Source organism: Zootermopsis nevadensis, unplaced genomic scaffold (assembly GCF_977971745.1).
Source record: "Zootermopsis nevadensis isolate Lab colony 2312 unplaced genomic scaffold, Znev_1.0 Znev_ptg000020l, whole genome shotgun sequence".
Lineage (NCBI taxonomy): Eukaryota > Metazoa > Arthropoda > Insecta > Blattodea > Termopsidae > Zootermopsis > Zootermopsis nevadensis.
The window spans coordinates 8,891,707-8,913,171 of NW_028259152.1; the positions used below are offsets into that span (position 1 = coordinate 8,891,707).

Here is a 21,465-nt window from a genome sequence, read left to right on the forward strand (position 1 = left end):
TATTTACATTAATAACCTCGTTTTGCAGTAATTCACTCCATAAGGAAGCCTTTGTGTGAACCATAGTAGTAGTGAAATCTTGGAAGTTTGCACAAGAGTTGGTTTGTGAATGTGCATTTGGGAATAAATCATATAGCTTATCCTTGTGCGCCAGCATGCTAAAACCTACATTATTAGAGATGCGCTTCAGTAATGTGGTTTCCATTTTCAATTCTCTGCTACTTGTGGTGTGTGTCACCAGAAATGAAGGTGAGGAAGCGTTGGGCTGTTGCGTCAAATGAGTGATTGAATTTTGACAGGTGTTTTTCATCCATAAAAGCATGACTTCTGTGCTGGATTGAATTGTATCTCTCCCCCAGTTCAGGGCAGCAGGTGAACTTAACACGTAAGATGTGTCTCGTATCCAATGTAGCAGTCACGTTCCTTATAGAATGTACTCGAATCTTGGCCGGGGCACCGGTTGCCCAGAATATTTAGAAATTTGACTGAGGTGTGCAGAAGTATGCAGCGCATTTTTCACACTCTTGGTTGTAGTTAACTGCGTAATCTCTGACCCTGCACTTGGCTAATCTGGAAGAAATGTAGAATCCACGAAGGAGAATTTTGTTTTGCGTATTTTCATCCTTTTCGATTGCTGTACAAAAAAAGTACCGTTGTTTCGTATGGGTATGAAGCTGCTTCTTTTACAGTTCTTAACCTGCGGGCCACATACGGCCCTCCGGTATATTCTGTGACGTCCTCATATCTTTGTTACAAAAATTGTACTACTGTATATTTCGAGAAATAGTTACCTGATGTTACATAACTTGATTTGGCAGTTCTGAAACTCACTGTGAGCAACTGTTCGGCTTAGTCGTTCTAGGACCGGCGAACATTTGGAGGGATGCCTGCGAATCGAAAAACAAAAGAACAAATTAAACCTGATCGTGAAAGATTGCTCGAGCAAAAACAGTGTAAAATACAAGAGCTCAATTTTTGTAATTCTGTATATAGCTGATCCTATTCTGCCGATTAGTGTAGAGGTTTTATTCTAAATAATTTACGTTCCATTCCTTCACTTCTTAAGTCCAGAACAATTCTTTAATGAGTCTGGTTGTGTCTTCCACGTCTTCAAGCCTTGTAGTAGCTGAAGTATCCTGTACATCCCTGAATTGGCAGCCCTGTGACGATTCTGTTATTTTAGCTAATTAACGTTTGAACTCATTCATGTATAGTTCCTAGTTTTTACATCTTCTATTCGTCAATTTTTAAATAAACTAGAATATTTCTTTGATTCACCATATGTAGCACGTACGGGAGATGCACACAAAATTTTAGTCCGACTACTTAGAGACCAGAGCTCGCTGATTTCTTAAACTGGATTCATCTGACTCGTGGGTTTCGGTGGGCTGTTGGAGTAGTGAGCCTTCTTATTCCATGAGAGGCCGATAATATCTTAACTAGGTGAGTGACCATTGGCTTTTCAAAGAGGTTTCGGCTGCGGGCGTTTACAAGGATGTAGATGCGGTATTAAAATTAGTTGTTCCTTTTTTTATACGTCTTGCGTATTCTACTACATTAGCTATAAAAATAACAAGAACAGAAAGAAAGCTGGTGACAGGTTCAAATTCGATTGCCAATATTAAACAGACGTGGCTTTATTTGCACGCATTGAAAGTGTAAAAGTGGGCTAGAAAACTTTTCGCTCCAGCAGAACACACTGGAAATAAAAGTAGGTGATTCCAGTTTTTTTGTGCAGGACATGAAGGAATGAAGTCATCAAGAAACTGGATATCGGCTAGACGACCGGGATTCGAATCCCGACAGTGACAACAGTTTTTGTGTACCCTGCGAGAGAGAGATAGAGAGAGACAGGTTCTAAGACCAGCAGAACCGCCTGGACGGCGAGCTATTCGGCCGAGTGTGAAGTTGATAACGCGCCTCCATGTATTGCCGATGTTTAAGAAATTCGCCTGATCCCCCAGAACAATATTTGCTCCAGTTCGCGGATACACTGCCGGGCGACAGGACACGACCTCTCTTTTATGCGCGTTCGTTTTTTTCAAAGAACGCGGTGAGAACCAGTTCGAAGGACCACTGCCGTTTCAGACGCCAGTGAGGGAATGCCGGAAACATTCAAGGTCACACCCAATATAAGGCATGCACTGGACAACTTCCTGTTTAATTCCGCAGTGTTCCTGAAAACTGGTTTCACTTACACCAGACTGTACCGTGGAGGTTCATAAAGACGAGAGTGCAAGGAGAATTCTAAATATAGAAGGAATCTGGGGCTGAGGTCGATACCAAGAGGGTGAAAACTCCAGGAACTGTGTATTGAAGAGGAACAGAGGATAAGAAGACGGAATGGAAGTAAATAGGATATGAAAGAACTGCTGTTTGCATTCTTTTTCGTTTGTTTTACCGCACTTTCGTTTCGTGCTTTAGTCTTGACCTTCGCTTGTTGATTTATCTCCCACAAAGAGGAAAGGAAATGGTTTCCTGGAGTTCATTCTGGGGCGCAGATGATAACTTGCAGACTTCACAAGAAATTCATTGTTTATGCGGGAGTCGATGGTGCTTCACTCGAATCACAAAAGCATTTCGTTGGACCATTTCTCATTTTCACAGTTTATTTTTCCGAAAATCTTCCCTCTTCTACACCCCAGTTGGTAATTTCCCATGAGATTTTCCAAACAAAATGTTGCTTACGTATCCCTCTTGGCGTGCTACAAGTCTTTCCCATCACATCCTCCCTGATTTTATGTATTCTAACAAGTGGTGATCCTCCAGATTGGAGATCAGGCCTTATAGAAAAAGACGTGTTACGAAATGTTACACAGTGCCAGGGACGTCAATGATGGTGGATGTGAATTGGATTCTGCTGGCTTAGGATTGGGGCACAATGAGGAGCTCGGGTTTTATGAAAGGCAGGGAACTTTTTGACTAGCAGAGGGACTCGTAACTTCTCTAGAACTATTTTGCTTCATGAAGTTTGTTGCTATGTACTGTGTGTACGAAATTAACTTATAATAGGACTGAGGGCTAAGGTGGCTGAGGTTGACTAGCGCTGAATGAACAGCAAATGTTTTAGAAAATATTACAACAACAAAAAAAGCCACGTCTCCTTCCCTCTGTTTACTCGTTTCATCACGGAACGGACGACTTCCGTGATCACTACAAACAAAGCGGGTGGTAGGGCTTTAAATGGACCATAATTCGTTAACATAAATGCAGTTCCCTTCTGATTACCTTCAGCAGAACAGGAAGTAAAGCTTTTTTGGGTGGGGGGGGGGGGGGGCAACTGGTACTAGCTATTAATGTTTTATTTATTTTAGTATGTAATATGGTGATTTGCGTTTGAGGAAATCGTCATGTCTGTCTCTTATCAGGTGTAATGTATTGGCTCTCGAAGTATAGAATGATCGAAAAGTCACATATCCAGTATTAAAATATTTATTTTTGGTCGTATTTGAATACTGTTCGATTGGATTAATAAACACGCAGTGTCGCTGTGACTGCACGAGAGCCCACATACGTTACGTTATAATCTTCTCGCGCCAGTCCGTCGGTTGTCGTCAAACAATCGAAGTGCAAGGAAGTCTTTTTTACAAGTGGAACGAGTGTTCATTGTCTAACACTACCTGGCATCTCATTCCTAATTAACTTGTCAGTTTGAGTTTGCGGATACATTTACCGATTTTCTTACGCCTAACAAATCGACAGCGTTGAGCTGTGCGTTTCAAACGTCACTGCAGAAAGTCTTTACTGGGTAGGATCAGACTTGAGGAAAAGGGTAAATGTGTGGCTGAACGCGGTGAAAAATTCTAACACTTGGGACTTATGCCTCCGTGACAACCTAAAATCTCATGTAACTGGACGACGGACGTCAGCTGGTTTCTACTCTCTGGTGGTTTTTAATTCGTATTTCAGTGCCAGGCTTCAGAATTGAAATAGCAGGGTCTAAGAAAAATGAAATGGACTAATTTTTAATAAAAGAAAATATAATGCTGGGTACTCTGGTAGTAGGAGCATGTAATAATGTTGGACGTCAGCGCTATTAGATGCAAGGATTAATATAAATCGATGATGACCGTGGATTGAGGTTCTGCCTGTAGTTCGTGTTGACAGCCAGACTAATGATGAACTACAGGTGTTCCATGAACTGACACCAGAAGTAACTTGTATATCAACCAGGTGTATTATGCTCTTGTAGCAGTGGCCACGCGGCCAGAGGCATGGACCTTGTGCGCCTGGCCGCTGGGACCGTGAGTTCGAGTCCCACTCAAGGCATGGATGTTTGTCCATGTCCTTTCTCTTCCAGTCTGATGGATAAAGACTGGCCATGGAAGGCAAGGCGAAACCACCGTGGTGCTTTAGCAAGAAAACCCCGATGGGGGTCACGACGGTCAAAGCTGACCATAGACGATAAAAAAACGTTTTTATCGTCTGATCCGGATAAGTTTGTCCACTGTTTGTATATAAACTTAAAATTTTCACTTTAATAATATAGCACGTATATTAATTTGTATGTTGAATTTAGTGTTTTTCTAGTACGTGGTCTAAAAGTGGCGCAGCGCAGATCTATTTATGCCTCTGGATATTGCAAATGTAGAATTGTCGACGATCAGTGAGCACATGTCTCGTCCGAAAACTTGGTCTAGGAAATTGTCTGCTACGATTCTTCGAATTTCATTGGTTGTTTCAGGTGGAAACTAGTCTTAGAGATTTTTTTAAATAAATTTTGTGATTGGCTGTATTTTGGAGACAAGATTGCAACTGACGTATGTGTTTCTTATAAAATTGGAGGCGTTTCCACTATCTAGAGAGTCTCTTGTGACAAATAACCTCCCTTACCTGTTAGACACACTTTGTAATAGCTTCCAAGTTTAAGAATCGGACAGTTTGCAAACAGATTCCTAGCTGCACGCAATGAAGAACAATAGGACATAGGTTTTATGCTTTTCTCTCAGGACTCGTGTTGCTACTAGCTGTCTTGCACCTATGCAGAAAGTTGTTTTCCGACTGACCTAAACGAACTAATACCGCAATTGGAAATTATATGAACTCAAATAAAATGGAAGTCCGAAACCATTCACATACGGAACAAAGCGGGTTCCCTAATACGCCGAGATGATGGAAGCAATACGCGTTTTTCTATTTTAAAACATTTTTGTGCTTTGTACCATTTGAGGTTTTCACAGCGGCGAGTATGAAGATTTCTGTCTTCTGGGTTGTTGTGTAGTCTGTAGGCGATTCATCGCCCTGATGACGGAGGCAGTATGACCTCTGAAACGTTGGCAAACATCGACCAGACTACACAGCGCAACAACACAGCAGACAGAAATCTTCGTTTTTGTGCTTCATTACGAAGTGCAATTGGAAGTATTGATTTTCGCTCGAACTGTGCAACGAAACCTGTAGCACTTTTACTATGTGACAGTTGCATGTGCAGATATTTTACCTGTTGATACAATTTTATTTCTGCTGTTTACAATAGTCGATAGGTTGAATGGAACGCGATAAAACGTTTCAGCAGTCGAGGAAATCAGATGATTGTATCTGACATCTATCTTATTGACACGGCTCCCTTTTCTTAGATAACACATGTAGACAGGTACGTCTTCGATAATTTATAACAGGTTTTTTGTCCGATGCATGGATAAGAAAGGAAAGAGTTGACAAATTAGCTGTGTACTGGTATACTTGGACGACCCGTTCTTCAAGTTCCTGAGCACTGCGGGTCCCAACTTTTCGTTGTCTTTGATCTATAGACAGTTAGTAGGACTCCTTGGACGAGGGACCGCCCCTTCGCAAGTCCTCTACCTGTACACAGGACAGCATAACACAGAGAAACGCGGATAAACACCCATGCCTTGAGTGGGATTCGAACCCGCGGTCCGAGCGACCAAGTGGCACAAGGCCCACGCCTCAGACCGCGCGGAATTAGCTGTGTAGGATAAAGAAATGTGGAAGCCTCCTTATTTCATCGTCAGAAAGTTTAAATTGCGAATGAGATAGGCCTACTATTTAAATGGTCGTGCGTTTAAAAAATCGGCTAGCCATCAGCAGCAGTTGCAGTACTGGAAGAGCAAGTATGGAATATTTTTTGTCGTTGAAACCTATTCTTCATCTTCCTTTTCTTTTAAATAAACTGGAGATTCTTCAGCGTGGCTTAACTTTTTCCAGCACAGTCCCGTGTTTGAAGTATGGGCGTAGGGGTTCTGTTGTGGAGGTATTCTGTGATTTATCCAGGAGCTTGCGTAATGTCAAAGATTTATGATGCGACTTATCACCAGTGGAACGCTGTCACTCCAAGTGCGAAGTTGCCATTAATGAAGAGTGTGGTCTCACTTGTGTATCACATGGCAGCAAATAATATCTTTGGTTACTTACCGGAAGACTTCTTGGACATCCAGGAAACCTGTTCGGGGTTGGATAGGCATATCTTATCAAACGAGTGTGATAACCATAAACACAGGCTGAAAACAAAACTTTTCTTTTGTAATGTGTTTACTGGAAATGATGGAAAGAGTTTCTTCGTCTTATCAGGTCATCTGGGATGGGTGTTTGGGTCCGTTACTTTCCGCTGTCGTGGAGTGGAAATTGAAATCGGAAGGTGTCTGTCTGACGCTGTAGAAATTGTTGTAAATAGTGAGACGTAAGTTAGGATGACATACTGGAATGTAGGATTTAGAATGACAAAGAGCTGACGTTACATACCAGGGATCTTTGTTTAAGAGTCTGCACCTTATGTTGATTCATGTACGTATCTAGTACCGTAACTACTTATACTTTACATCCCGTTGCATATTGTAATATATTTAAGTGTCGATACGTGGCCAAGACGTTGCATCACGTAACAACTACACTCCTTAAAACCTCAGCATGTTTCAACTCCCGTGGATTCATCTTCAGGGGGCATTTTTTTTCTCTGGCGTAAGCCACTCCAGGATGTACATTATGTTTTTGATTATTACTTAATATATTTGAATTATTGTCACAAAGATACTGATATTTTTTTTAGCAAGAATTTGCCTCTGTGTGTTAAATTTGTCTACAGTCATACATTTTCTTGATAATCTGATAGTTTTTTATTGTGTTATTGTTTTGTGCTGTATCCGTAATTGGCCTTCTTATTGTTGATGCAGAATTTAATTGTATTACCTATACTTACCACATTTAAAACATTTAACATTAGTTTAAAACGTGTTTAATCCATGTAAAATATATAAAACGTTCTTTTCGTTGTGGCCTTTAAAAATGTTACGTAGTTATCCACACTGCTTGTAGGTTGTCATATTCCTAGAATCTCCACGTACCACCGGGCTTTGCTTTTTAGTGGGGAATAAATCGGTTCAACTGGTGGTAAACAAAGAAATATACGAAGATTTTTTATTTTTTTACGACCTGGATTACTATCGAAGATGATTAACGGGCAAATGTATAACACTTTTAGCGTGTTCATAGTTTAATACGAGTACGCTTTAAAAATGTGTTGTTTTGTTATGCATATAGTTTTGAAACTATTTTTAAATGTTTCGAATTTGCTAAAGATAGTTTCAGAATAATGACGTACAACCTGGCGTACGCTGCAGAGAAAATACAGCAGTTGTTCTAAATGTGACGCTGCAGGACTTGAAACATGCTTGGCTTTTAACGAGTACAAAGTCGACAATAGTAATTTCTTTGTTGTGTTTGCATACAGTTTTATGTTTACGTGTGAGTTCACTTTCAGACTTGGCCTGGGAGAACGTGTGGGTTTGGTCAGTTTCCTGAAAACTAGACATGGGAGAAAGGTCGAGTTTAGCTTTAGTTTTAAACTCCTGCCTGTTCTTATTGCTTATGTAGGATGTAAACATGAGGGGGGAATTAGCTCAACATGTGAGGGTAAATAATGGCCACAGTCGAAAGTAAAGTCCTCCGTGGTGCTAAATCAGTAAATCTCACTGTAATGTTTCCCAGCAAATCTATGGCAACGAAGTCGTACTGACATTGTTCCGCCAGTCTTTTTTTCTTCAAAAATGTTGTTGAACTATCGAATTCACCAGTGCAGCGTGATAAATTGCATTGCCCCTACATGAAAATCATAAAAGAAATAAAGAACAAGGCTGGAAAGGTGTAATCCGTATCGGGTTATACGCATTATTTCCAAATTCTGAATTCTAAATGCTTCTATCTGAAGTCGTTTTTAGAGACCGAATGTTAATAAACGATTACGTCACTAATCTTACAGAAATCAATTTGTAGCTATGCAAATCACGTGGTTTTAATGTCTTCTCGGAATTAACAACGGTATGTTACAACGCGTGTTGGCTCTGGTAGCACACGCTTCAGGCAGTGGGATCGATTCCCGATAAAATAAATTTTTATGCAGCCTCCATGTTGTTATTTTACATCATACAAAGAATTGCTCAGAGATTTGTATTTTCCTCAAATTTATAACTATACATCGTTGTATGTCCGTAATGTAAGTGGTGCTAGTGTCGATAGTGATCATAGGAAATTGAAACGTCTATACCAAGTTTCATCCAGATCCGTCCAGGAATTTTCGATTTCAATCACGCGGACAGCCGCCTTTGAATAAGGTGTATGACTGTTTCACCTTACTGGGGATGTTGCATGAGCCTGGGTTAGTGTGTTACTGATGGAGAAGGGGCTTCACGCACAGACAGACGTGCTAGGTGTGTTGTGTTATACACGTGTCTGAATTGCTGTGCCCGCTTCTTGTAACAGGTTATGGACTGGATGAATGTATTGCCCGGGGCATTTCAAGCCCTGTTATGGCGAGGATCCAGTTACAGTGTTTACATGTAGACACGGGCGGAGCCGAGCAGTTTTCATGTTAACCGTGTCAGCTCGGCTAACACTTTAAGAAACGAAAAATATAACGTCATTCGTTCGTGGTTCACTAGTACTTCTTACAGTGGAACACAGCAAAACCGATTTGATAAAAACCCATCCCAAAATTATACCGTACAGTTTGATTAAAAAGAGAAAAAAACTATATGAATATAGGCAGAAGGCTTTGATTACAGCGTGGAAGAAAATGTGCGATTGAAAGTGGCAGAAAACTTGCATCAGTACGACATAAAGAAGTAAAAGAATAGAATCTACTCAGCTGGCGGACTCCCGGTTGTGAAACAGAGCATTAGCGTACGTCACTGAGTCCAGATGTCTGGCTGAGCACGTCAATAACCTTCCTACTCAGCAGTTTTGAAAACACAAAATGACTGCATGAATATTGCTTGGCTTCTAATTACAAAGTGCACACTCTTCTTCAGATGGAGAAAATCGCGTATTGGGGTGCTTCGTAATTAGCGTTTTTGTTATGGGTTGTTACGGTTATTAAAAGATGGGTGAGTGGAGAACGCTCCTCTCTGGAATGAATACTTTAAGTGCATAGATGACTTGAGAGACCCAGGAGTATGTGGAAGGTTAATAATATTAAAAACGAATTTAAGGAAATGATGTGTGAAGATGTAGGCAGAATTCATCTGGTAGGCTCTTATGACGGTAATGGACCTTCGGGTTCGATAAACGTTGTAATACGTATTTTGAGCAGATGAACGACTATAAATTGTTCTGTGAAGAGTCTCTACCGTTAAGTTAGTTACAGGTTTAAAGCAAGCCTGGTATTAACGAAACACTAATATCGCGACAAATCGCGGTCAAGATATGTTGTATAAGCTGCTATTCGAACTCGTTTGTACGCCTCACTAAATATTAGTATGATGTTGAAATCAAGGAGAAGGCGGAGGATAATGTTCCATAAGCGATCGTAGTACTGTTTCAACACACAGTGGGTTTTGGGCGGGGGTGACAATCCTATTAATCTTCATATTTTACTAACCTCCGGGCATCGAACTAGCTCCTTAAAGTCGCGGTGATGTGAGGTGTCCAGTTAATTTCAGTTCACTGGTACGCCTTGTGTCCAAAGAAAGTAGGCTGAAAGCTCTCACTTTACTCATTATCATTCATAATTAATCTTACTGATCCTAGGACATCTGAAGGCTGTGGTAAGGGGGTCTGTTGCGTAAGCAGTATTTCCGGAAGAATTGAGGCGACTGGCTATCAAATAAGTAGGCTACACAAGACAGCAGGACAGTGAAACTGATCTCCTATTGCTGGTATTTGGAATGCCTGTAGTTTCTTTTTCAATGGAGTTACTTGATCGTGTATATTCCAGCATCTGTTGTCTTTGTGTGACTCTTTAACTAACATTATGAAGCATAATCCTTATTGAGAAGCTGGTAGACTCCCAGTTGGCCAAGAAATAACACTCTTCTTTGTAACCCGAAGGCTCATTATCTTGTAGGATTTGAGGTTTTCACAGCGGTGAGTATGAAGATTTCTGTCTTCTGGGTTGTTGCGCCGTGTAGTCTGGTAGATGTTAACCAACGTTTCAGAGGTCATACTGCCTCCGTCATCAGGGCGATGAATCGCCTACAGACTACACAGCGCAACAACCCAGAAGACGGAAATCTTCACGCTCATTATCTTTTTTGTATCCAGATGAATTATGTTGAAACACACATCGCATTTAACCTACTTAAGATCTGTTCTTTATTCTTAAACCTGCTCCCACATATGTTCCCTGCAGGGGTTAAATACAGTATTTATAAACATTTGTCATCTTTGAATCGGGATAACCCTGTCAGTGTATATAGAGGGTCTCTTCTACTGACTGGTCTCCCGATTCCCGTCTGGGACAGTAATTTTACTCTTTGACACCACGTCTGTACCTGCTCTGGGCCACATAAAACTTACTATAAATGTCCAGGGGTCACTTTAACTGGTGTAAAGCAACTGGAGCTTGAAACCGACTACTTTCATCCACGTAACCAGTTGACGCGGCTGATTGCACGAGAAGATTTTATTGAAGATTAATGTGATTCACTTACTCAGTCAGACACTAAGTCAGACGGATAGTCAGCCTAGTCAGTTTTTGATTTAGTCGCAGTCAGTCACTTAGTCGGTTATTCGAATAGTTATTCAGCCTACCAATAATTCGTTTAAGTCAGTGGAATAATCAATCAGCTTTATGTTCGTTAGTTGGTCATTACGCGAGTAATTTACTTACAGTAATTCCTGTAGCCACTCAGAAACTTAGTCGGTTGGTGAATGGGCTATATTTTATGTGTAAAATCAAATCCTACCTAACCACTAGAATCGATAATTTTCAAGGAACCGTTAAATTTCCAATTGTGCCAATTATATTTATTTTTGTAAGGAACCTCTTAGATAAATTCCAAACATTTTATCCGTGCTCCAATGCAAATGTATGCATTACAATATTTTTGTTTAATATTCCTTTACATCGAGACACACGTTCACATGGCGACATTATACATCCTTTTGAGTCGTTTATCGATTTAAGTCAGTGGTTATATTAACATGTAAGATACGTCGCAGACAAGTTCGGCCAGCGACATTATACCCTGGCTTGAAACAAGCCAATAGGTAAGAGGTTTTCCAAAGGGATGCAGGAAAGAGAGCTAGGGACGAGATTAATACTCGTGGTACTGTGTAAAATGCACGGAACTTTTCCTCCACACCTTCAGAATGCTTTCATGTCGCGGTGTTAGGCTGAGGGACAGTTTTGCCATTACTTTCCCTAAGACAGTCTTGTGTTCTAAAGTGGCCACTTACACTTACTGACTGGCCGATGGAATCTCGCCAAGGAAAGGAATTTTTCTTTTCGCCAACACTTCAACCAGCCAACCGGTCAATCGAAGAGATAACTAAGGGCAGAGTCCTGCGCAATCGCAAGACATCGTCCCTCGGTAGGTCAAGCCATTCCTGCGTACGAAACTCCTTGCTGGAAATGGTAAATAGTGCTTTATAAACTGTAATGACGGAGGGGGTGTGTTCTTACGCGAACGGGGTTTCTGTCTTAGCGGAAGGCCTTGCTGCTGGTGAGAGATTATCTCATGAGGAAGGTTGTCCTTTGTGAAAACGATTTTGATTGGATGGCTTTCTGGGACTTGAACCCAGAAGTGTTGGGATCGCTTTGACAGATGGCCACTGTGACTTGGGGGCAGGGCACTAAGGCTGAGAGCCTCCATGAACGGGGAATGTGAGTCATGCCCCTTTTGAATTATACGCTTGCAGTTGAGGAAAAGCACGGAGAACCTCGTTGTACATTGTATAGTCGGCGCAGTAGTTTTTGGTCGGTGGAATTTTCAAGAGGAAGGCTAAGAGCGAGTCATTTGTGCGATAGTATAATGCTGACTGCACCGAAGAGCTTATCGGACTGAACGCCCAAACAAAAGAAATACACTGACCGTGCCACCTCAGGTACACAGAGTAGGCCCGCCCACCAGCTCCGCTAGCTTCTTCACCGGCCAAAAACTACTGCGCCGTCTATACGAACTTTGGAATCTGCTACTCGATGAACGTGTTGAAGGTCTTTTACAGCTTTTCGTGTCAATTTTGCGTGTGGTAGAAGCAGTCCATTATATCATTAATTTACTGTTAGGTCAAGTACAAGAACCTATAATTTTTTGTCGATATTGTATCACACCGAGACCTGGAAACCTAGAGTACCAGTTTTCGTGTGAACGTGGCCTCTTTACTAATCAAGAAGTGCATGGAAAAATTTATGATGCTTTCTTCCATTCAAATGCACTAGCCTATACGACGAAGCTTTCAAGAACACTCCCTGTAGAAGTTATATAATTTAGTGATGCAGTTATGCATAATTTACGCTGCTGTAACCGAACGTCGCGGCTGTCTGGCGTCGGTCACAGCGGCCGTGCGATTTGAGGCGTGGGTTTCTCGCTGCTGTCAACTGTGCCACGTAGCTAACGGTGGTTATTTTTAACACCTACACTAGATTCGCTAATTCATCGAGTGTCAGTGCTGGCGTATGTAATGATTTCGTTTATTAAAATGTCTTTTTTTACATTCATTGAATGTGTATGCGTCTTTTTGAGACACTCTATAAATAAATAACACGGTTTCATGAACTCGAGTGACGATGAATTTTTCTTGCAGAGTCTGAAAGCACACTATCACTATATTTGTAAATCTAATAATTAGATTTACAAATATAGTGACTTTACGTCAACATTTATTGTTGACGTAAAGTTGAATTTTTTGTAAAGAAACTCAAGAATAAAGAACTGAAGAAAATGGAAGTGAGAATTAAAGAAAAATGGTAAGAGTCACTATTTTACACCGTGTTTCTTTAGATACGTTTTATTCCTGTGACGTTATACGTATACGTCCCATCTGATAAGCACAACCTAAGAGTTTTAAAACCGAGCACTGTACCCGACAGGTTCGTTAAGCTTATAATTTTTTTTTGGAGCGGGGGGCAAGAGATACCGGTTCGAATCTTGTATAACGGGCGCGAGATTGAATAAAAGTCGCAAGTCACTTTCACGTTGGTCTGTGATGCCTGGCAACAGCACCAGTGTGTTTGATGTTGGTGATTGCCTTAGCCATCGCGGCCGAATGGCTAGATAATTTTGTTTGAAACAGGTCAGTTGGTTAAAAATGCATAATGGAGGTTCTTAACCCTAGGCCTGATATCCCGATACCGGAATTGTTCTTTAAAATTAAGATAAATCTCCGAATACTGCGTTTGGACAACCTTGACACATACTGTAGTATCTGTAGAATAAAATGTTACTCATTTTAAATTTCAAAACATTATCCAGTTACTGCTTCTTGACAAGTGGTTTATTGCGGATGTTGAATACCTTGGTCCATTTTCAAAGTGAAGGGCAGTTAGCATTCAGAAGACTCGAAGCTAATGCCAGAAATGTCCATGGAGACAAGGAGAGTTTTTTATGAGGGAGGTCGTATTTGTCAATAGTTGCATGTAACATGTGCAGGCAAAGATAACCATCCGTCCCTGTTATATGTCCGAACCTACAGATCGAATTTCGGTTAAATTTGGCAGTAGATTTCTACTGTAGCCTGGCGAGAGTTTTATTTTGGTTCACATTGGTCATTTCGTACTCGTTTACATGGCTCCCGATTCAAAATATCTATATCGACTTTCTGAAATATGACTTATCGAACTTCACGTTAGTACAGAGCAGTAACATGTTATCCTGCGTATAGCCTACGTCATGAAGAGCTGTACTTTCATTTGAAATGTTGTTTGGTATGGTTAGGCTATTATTTAACCAGTTGATTAAGATCATTTATGATTTTAAACAATATATATGTATTTTGATAAGATGCAAATGAAGTATGCAGAATTTCAGTGCAACGTTTATAAAATATTGAAGTTGGTTATTTCACAGACACGTCGGTAAAATAATATCCTGCAATACATACTCGGAGTGCAAGATTAGAAACGCATTTGAAGTCGACGTGTGCTTTTTTCTGCCTCTGTTGTAGGATATCAAGTTGAGAAAGCTGGAGGTTTGTTTCGTGAGGGGCACTCATTGTGAATACATAATCGATTGTCATGTTAATATTACACGGTTTATGAATTCAAGGTCGGCATTTGGCTTCCTGTGCCGGCAGTTCTACATTTTTTGTACTGAATCATTAATCGTTTAGTTCCCATGCACGTAAGTGATGTTATCAGTTACGTCTAACCATGGCCAACATTTTGTCATCTGTTCGGTTCTGTCATTTTCATTAATTGGTCACTTTGGGTTCAGGTAGTCATTTTGTTATGAGGGATTTGTTGTCGATTGATTGATTACCTAGTCACTGATTGTAACTTTGTAAAATTTAGTATGAATGGGTAACATTCCTGCTTCGTATTCGGGAGGTCCCGGGTTGAAGTCTCGGACCGGAGACCGGCTATCCTGACTGATGTTTTAGTGGTTTTCCTCAGTCCCTCTAGGCAAATACTAGTATAGTATTTAAAATTATGCCACGACCGCTTCCTTCCACATCTTTAGTCTGAGCTACTGATAAAGCGTTATTAAATGAACTACTGTGTTACGTGGTAAAAGACCGGCGTGGTTGCCCCTGTCTTTAGTTCCCTGTTTGAATCTGCGTACTTTTTTCTTTAGCTGTCTTAATTGTTTCAGGCCGACCCCTGACAACACCTTGAAGTAGGCTACAGTCTCTCACTAGATCTTCCTGTTCTTCCGTTCAAATTTTACCTCATTCGTCGCAAATGAACTTTTTTTAAATTTCTTCCTTCTCTTGTTTTTTCTCGCTTTCATCACGGACCTGTATAACAGAAGACCAACTTTTTGGTGCCTGTTGTTTCGGCAGTTTGTCGTCCTTCCACTAAGCCGAATCCAATCTTACCGCTTTTCATCTTATACCCTCTACCCCCTGTCAATATCCAATGTTTCTGTGTCTTCAAGTTCGCCAGAGGCTCGAAGTTGTGTTTTATTAAACAGAACTATTCCATCTTGTGTACGCAGCTTTAACTCTCCTGGAAGAAGCAATTTAGTTTAGATTCTTTTCATGTCAACGCCCATTTCTTTTTAATATGTACTCTGTATTTTATGGGGGCACGCCCTAGCAATGTTTTGAAATAACAGTTATGTTACATAAAGTGACTTAAATTATGGTTCACTTGGGCGATGGCAGTAATTAGTAGCTGCTTCTGATAGGCATTGCTCATCACAGTGAACGGGATCATGACGTAGCAGGCGAGTGTATTTGAAACAGTTGTCATAAAGATCTAATAATAGGTGTAACATCGCCATTGATTGGCACTTCTGTTACTATTACAACTACCACCACCATCACCTCCTCTGATAATTCATTAGTCATATATGTGCCTGTGTTTATGATTCTAATTATTTCTGGTTTTCTGACTACTTGAAGATGTTAGTACTATTCGAAGTGTTATTGGCTGTACATTTCTAAAGGCTTGATATTGATTACATGCTAAATTCGTGTTTGGATAATGGTATGAACCATGATGTTAACAAAGCTACGATAAAAGCATTTACTCGTAAGACGGTTCGTGTTAACTTACGAATTATGCCATAATCTTGTTAAGGCCTGGTTTCTGAGTGTGTTGAACTCGAATTCTGTTGATCTTAAAGATCTTTTCTCATCGTCTCGTTGCCTACGTATTTTTTCAAGGTTAAAACATGTCGAGTTTGTTTCGGTACATTACGTCTTCTTTTTCCACTGTTGACTGACAGTCTTTTTAATTTGTGTAGAACCCACGTGTTTCTAAACTTGAGTATGCACCTGTCGCCTTGAACTCCAATACATGACGGATTTGTCGAACTTGGAAACGAGTCCAAACGCTTTGCAGCAAATGTTATTAGCTTTTGCGCCAGTTTTTACGGAAGCATATTAGCAAGATTTAATAACCGAAACCTCTTTGACATACATAGTGCGTTCAGAGACATCGATGAGAACGATGTCAGGCTTCGTAGCTGTTAACTGCCTGTTAGTGGGGAACGAATAGTTCCAATAAATTTTACATTTATCGTTCTCAACAATGGACTCTGTCCCCAGGAGCGTACGGCAAAACGGGGGTCTTGTTAATGCCGTAAAAGTGCCTCAGGTGGTAACAGAGTACACGCAAAGCAGCGTTGTGCCGATGAATGTAGGCGCAGCTGACATAGTGTTCACATGTCGACAGAAGATGCATCTCTGGTTGCATTCGACATGCCCTGCAGACAGTATCCGCTGCCCCCACACCATTCGGCGGTGTACAAGTGTGTTTACAACACCATCTTGACACGCCAATATGAAACCCTTGGTTTCAGACTGCAGTCCAGCCGACTGTAGAAAGGCGAACGTCAGATCTTTCGAGAAGCCTAAATTTTTGGCATTCTCAAAGAAGGTCCATGCATAGGTTTGTCTGTATGTTGTTTGAGTTACAAAATTTGCTAGGCCTTCTTAACAGTGCCCTTGAATTGATCTGACGTCAACTGTCTTCGCCGTCCAAATGAACCGATGTCAATGTCAAGTCCTAGGTCATTTGTTGCTCTCTTTGCCGCCTGAAATATAAACGCTCCTACACTCGCAGACTCGTGTGAGCATACGAATGTTAAGAGGGGATCAAAGCTGTTTATGATGGAATGAGCTTATAATAAATATATTATTATTGTTATATTATTGTCAAGCACTTAAATAAATGAATTGAATTATTATTATTATTGTTGTTGCTGCTGGTCAGAATATGAATTATGTTTTCCAAGTAACACACTTTTTAAGTTTAGTAATGAAAGTTTTTATGCAGTTCCTGTTTCCTCTATGCATTTTACGCCCCGCTCATCAACTTTCTTGATTTGATCAGTTTTACGACACTGAGTGAAGAGTGCAAGTCGTGAAGTTTTCCGTTAGAATTTTTATCATTCATCTGATGCTTCATATTCATCGTTTATGTTACTGGAAAGTTGTATGTTACACAAATGATGACGAACCTGTGGTAACAGAAATGAAACGAATGGCATGTTGAAATATGAAGTTGATTCGTTTTCTGATGTCACAGCATTGTATTCAATAACAGTTTGTGTACCACCAAACTTCGTGGTGTGAGGGAAAGGCCTAGCTGTACGCCTACTGTGTTGTGGATGAGTGTACAAGAATCAAAAGATGTGGCTTAGAGTACACGTGTTTTCCAATTTTTTGTTTGTTTGATTATCCTTATTAAATATTTGCCGCATTGGAAGACGTTTCTGATAAAGCTGCGTACACCTTAACGAGATCTATATTTTATGTAATTTCTTAAATTTTTGTTTGTTAGTCTTTTGGAGGAATCAATGTATTTTTATTTCAGCGACGTGTCAAATAGGATTTGTTTTACAGTGACACAAACTTAAAGTAAATTCACTCTATATTCCGGTGTATTCCGCGCCAAATACTATGTTTGATCAAAGTTTGGTGTTCGTGTTTATTAGTTTGAGATGAATCGTGTTGACGGATGGGCGTGACCGAAACATGCGTCCACTTCGTGGAAATAATGTGTAATTAGTTTATCAGAGAAGCTGTGTGGTAGCTTAGGATCACTTCAACATTAGGAGAGTCAGGAATTTTGTTTATATTGGCATCAAGGTTATGATAGTGAAAGGCTAGCGAATGCTGTAGACAAAGATCATTTCCTCCTCACATATGCAATTACGTTCATGGTCCATTGGGCAGAGGCATTTGGCACTTTGGCCTCGTTACGACCTGTTTCTTAGTAGGATGTGCTATTATGACGTCCATAGTCATGGTTTGTTTGCTTTTCACTTGGGGGCGGGGCGAGTCTGTTTGAAAGGCATCTGCTTAGCAAGCTACAAACATCATTGTTGTTCGTCTTATCAATACATTTTATGATGTTATGAAGCTCGTGTAATCACAAATGCTAGCCATGTGATTAGCTGAATCCAGATCCATCCGTACAGCCCGTTTCTCTATTATTACTTTAAAATTGTCTTACCGTCTATTTTTGGTTCTCTCAGCTGATGTTTGCCCTCGACGTTTTTCCTCTAAAACGAACATAAAATGGAAAGAAAATACAGCAGCTGTATTATGCACTATTAAGGAGTGCAGAGGGAACTGTGATGAAAAGAAATGAACCTATAGTTATGTTCATTCCTTTTCACCACAGTGTAGGACAAAATCATAATACAGGGTGATTCAAAAAGGACTTTACAACTTTGAAAGTGTATAGAATTTTATTCAGAAGGCTTACAGAATCGGTTGAGGTGTCATTTTATAGCAAAACAAATCAAGTTTTACCTCAAACAGTCATTTTGGTTCGATGTGATTGCCATTGGTGATACGGCAGACATCCCGCCTGAAACCAATTTCTTGCCAAACACGATCCAGCATATCCGGTGTCACTTCTGCAACTGCGGCGGTGATTCGAGCTTTGAGCTCAGTGAGAATCGCAGGTAAGGGTGGAACATACACACGATCTTTAATGAAACCCCATAAGAAAAAATCGAGAGGTGTCAAATCTGGAGAACGAGGTGGCCATGCTATCGACCCTGTTCGACCAATCCACCGACCTGGGAAACGGTTATTGAGGAAATCCCGGTCTTCTGTGAGGTAGTGAGGTGGTGCGCCGTCTTGCTGGAAGTGAATGCGTCCTTTTTGGTCATCTTCGTCCAACTGTGGTATGAGAAAATTTTCGAGCATATCCAGATACACGATACCGTTGATGGTTCTCTCATGGAAAAAGAACGGGCCGTACACTTTAACTTTGCTAAGGGCACAAAACACATTCACCTTTGGGCTGTCACGAACGTGTTCCACAACAGCACTAGAAACACGCGGGCGACCTGGAGATTTGTCATGGCGAACAGAACAACCAGTCTCAACAAAATTCTTGTGCCAAGAGTAAATTGTAGGTCTACTGGGAGGATCCTTGCCATACTGGGTGCGAAAATTTCGTTGAACCATTGTCGCAGATTTCGTTTCTTCAAACCACAGCACACAGCGAGCGCGCTCCGCACCTGTGAAAGTAGCCATTTTCAAATGCACTGCCGCTTGCGCTCGCGGTGACGGAATTCGGTACTACAGCACAACGTGAGTCAAACTTGATTTGTTTTGCTACAAAATGACACCTCAACCGATTCTGTAAGCTTTCTGATTAAATTTCTATACACTTTCAAAGTTATAAAGTCCTTTTTGAATCAGGGTGTACAGGTCTGTAGCTAATAAATGCTTTGAAAATGTTACAAAGACCAAATATAGAGGTAGGACAGCAAAACATCAGTGAAGAACAGTTGAAGTTCTGGGAATGTTTGCTACTATTAATTTCACGAATTTTGTCTTCCTGTTTTATGTATTATAAATTGTCTATATATAGTCGAGCTTGTTCATTATTACCATAATTATACTTGTTTTGCGTGGATGTGTAACTTTTGTCTCGCCCTGAGGGAAGGTCGTAGGTTTGAAGGGCTTTGATGATAAAGGTGCTTACGGCGTGAACTACCGGGTCACCAATTTATGAGGTTACGGTCGTGCTTACATTGCGTTATCGGCCGCTGCTGTTGACGTAGGCGGGACTTTAACGCGTGAGTCACGGGCGAGTCAGTTTCGGTGCCGCTAGTAACAGCGAACTACGAATATTTCTCGTCACTAATACATGTTATTACATTAATTGTTCTTCCCTTAAATCACAAAAGATGTTCAAAGTGACTTCCTTGTGCTTGCAAGCAAGTTTCTTCACATCTCGTTAACATGTTTCGAAATACTCGACGAAGCTCTTCTTGGAAAATTGTCGAATATTTTCTTTTTGTGATTTAAGGTAAAAACAATTAATGTAATAACATGTATTAGTGACGAGAAATATTCGTAGTTCGCTGTTACTAGCGGCACCGAAACTGACTCGCCCGTGACTCACGCGTTAAAGTCCCGCCTACGTCAACAGCAGCGGCCGATAACGCAATGTAAGCACGACCGTAACCTCATAAATTGGAGACCCGGTAGTTGGTGTATATCACGTTGGTTTTGGAAGTAGCTAAAGGACTTAGGAAAGCGACTCTTGTCTTATCTGTATCATTTTATCTTAACTAAAAGCCTGATTTTTTTAAACGTGGCCTTAACTGTGCACAGATTATCTCACTTCTCCAATTGATGAAGTCGGGAAGGTTGTGGACAGTGTGACCGAATGCATTGAAAAGTTGGGTGATTACTCAGACAAGATGTGACTACTGTGTGATTATTACGTCAGAGCATAGTGAAACTGTCTTCTTTTTTTGTCAAAATGTGCTTTTCCGTGTATGTTCTTGGATCTTACCCAGAATCATGCCAGTTTTCGTTTGGTCTGTGCCTTCCTCCATAATTTGGTTTTCATATTCAGGGTAACTTTTCTTGCTATGCAGAAAATGGTCTAATCATATCTGATCAGCCAGGAAATTAAGTTTTGAATTTAATGATAATTGAAGCATTCGTATTTGTAAAAGGCCCACGTCGTTTCTGCCACTCTTGTCCATACAACAAAATATACAGCAAAATCCTATGCTTAGGCTTACCGTCCCGGATAATTAATGATTGCAATCGCCATCAGCTCCGAGCTTGGTTGCCTAGAAGTCATTGGCCGCCTGAACACTGGTTTCGGGTTTGAATCTCAGTCGGAAGTAAATGTTCACATTTCATTGTGTTGTTTTGTAATGGTACGTGCTCGTGGTGGACTGGTCATTAATCCACGGAGTACTTCCTACTTTCCGAGTAGTAGGCAGTGTTTTTCAACGGGGAGTCCGCGCTTTACAGGATACTCGTTGCACGAAAATTTTTTACGTAACGTAGAATAAAATCTTAGATCTCGTAGAGATTTGAAACTTTTATTTTGAACATTTTTCGAAGTCATCAAAAATATGGAGGGCTTTGTTTTAGACACTGTAAATCACTTTGTACAATCCATCTGTATCTGCAGTGTAGCGGAGCCGACTAGAAGGTACTTCGCTCTTTTTCTGTTGTTGAAATAAATGTAGCTGCCATTACGTATTTAAATATGAAACATTCTGATATTTAAATAACTCTTATTTAAATGATAATGTGATTCAGTACGTAGTCTTTAGGTTGTAATATTTATTCAAGATTGAAATATTAATGAAATATGCATGGATATTAGAACGTAAAATCAAAAAGACAAGTAAA

At 40.5% G+C, this 21,465-nt stretch overlaps 1 protein-coding gene across 6 annotated transcripts in view; it reads left to right on the forward strand.

Annotated features, from left to right (window-relative positions):
* Positions 1-21,465, forward strand: part of Asap (ArfGAP domain of ASAP) — a 180,350-nt gene that overhangs the window by 65,680 nt on the left and 93,205 nt on the right. The gene's annotated exons all lie outside the window — the stretch shown is intronic.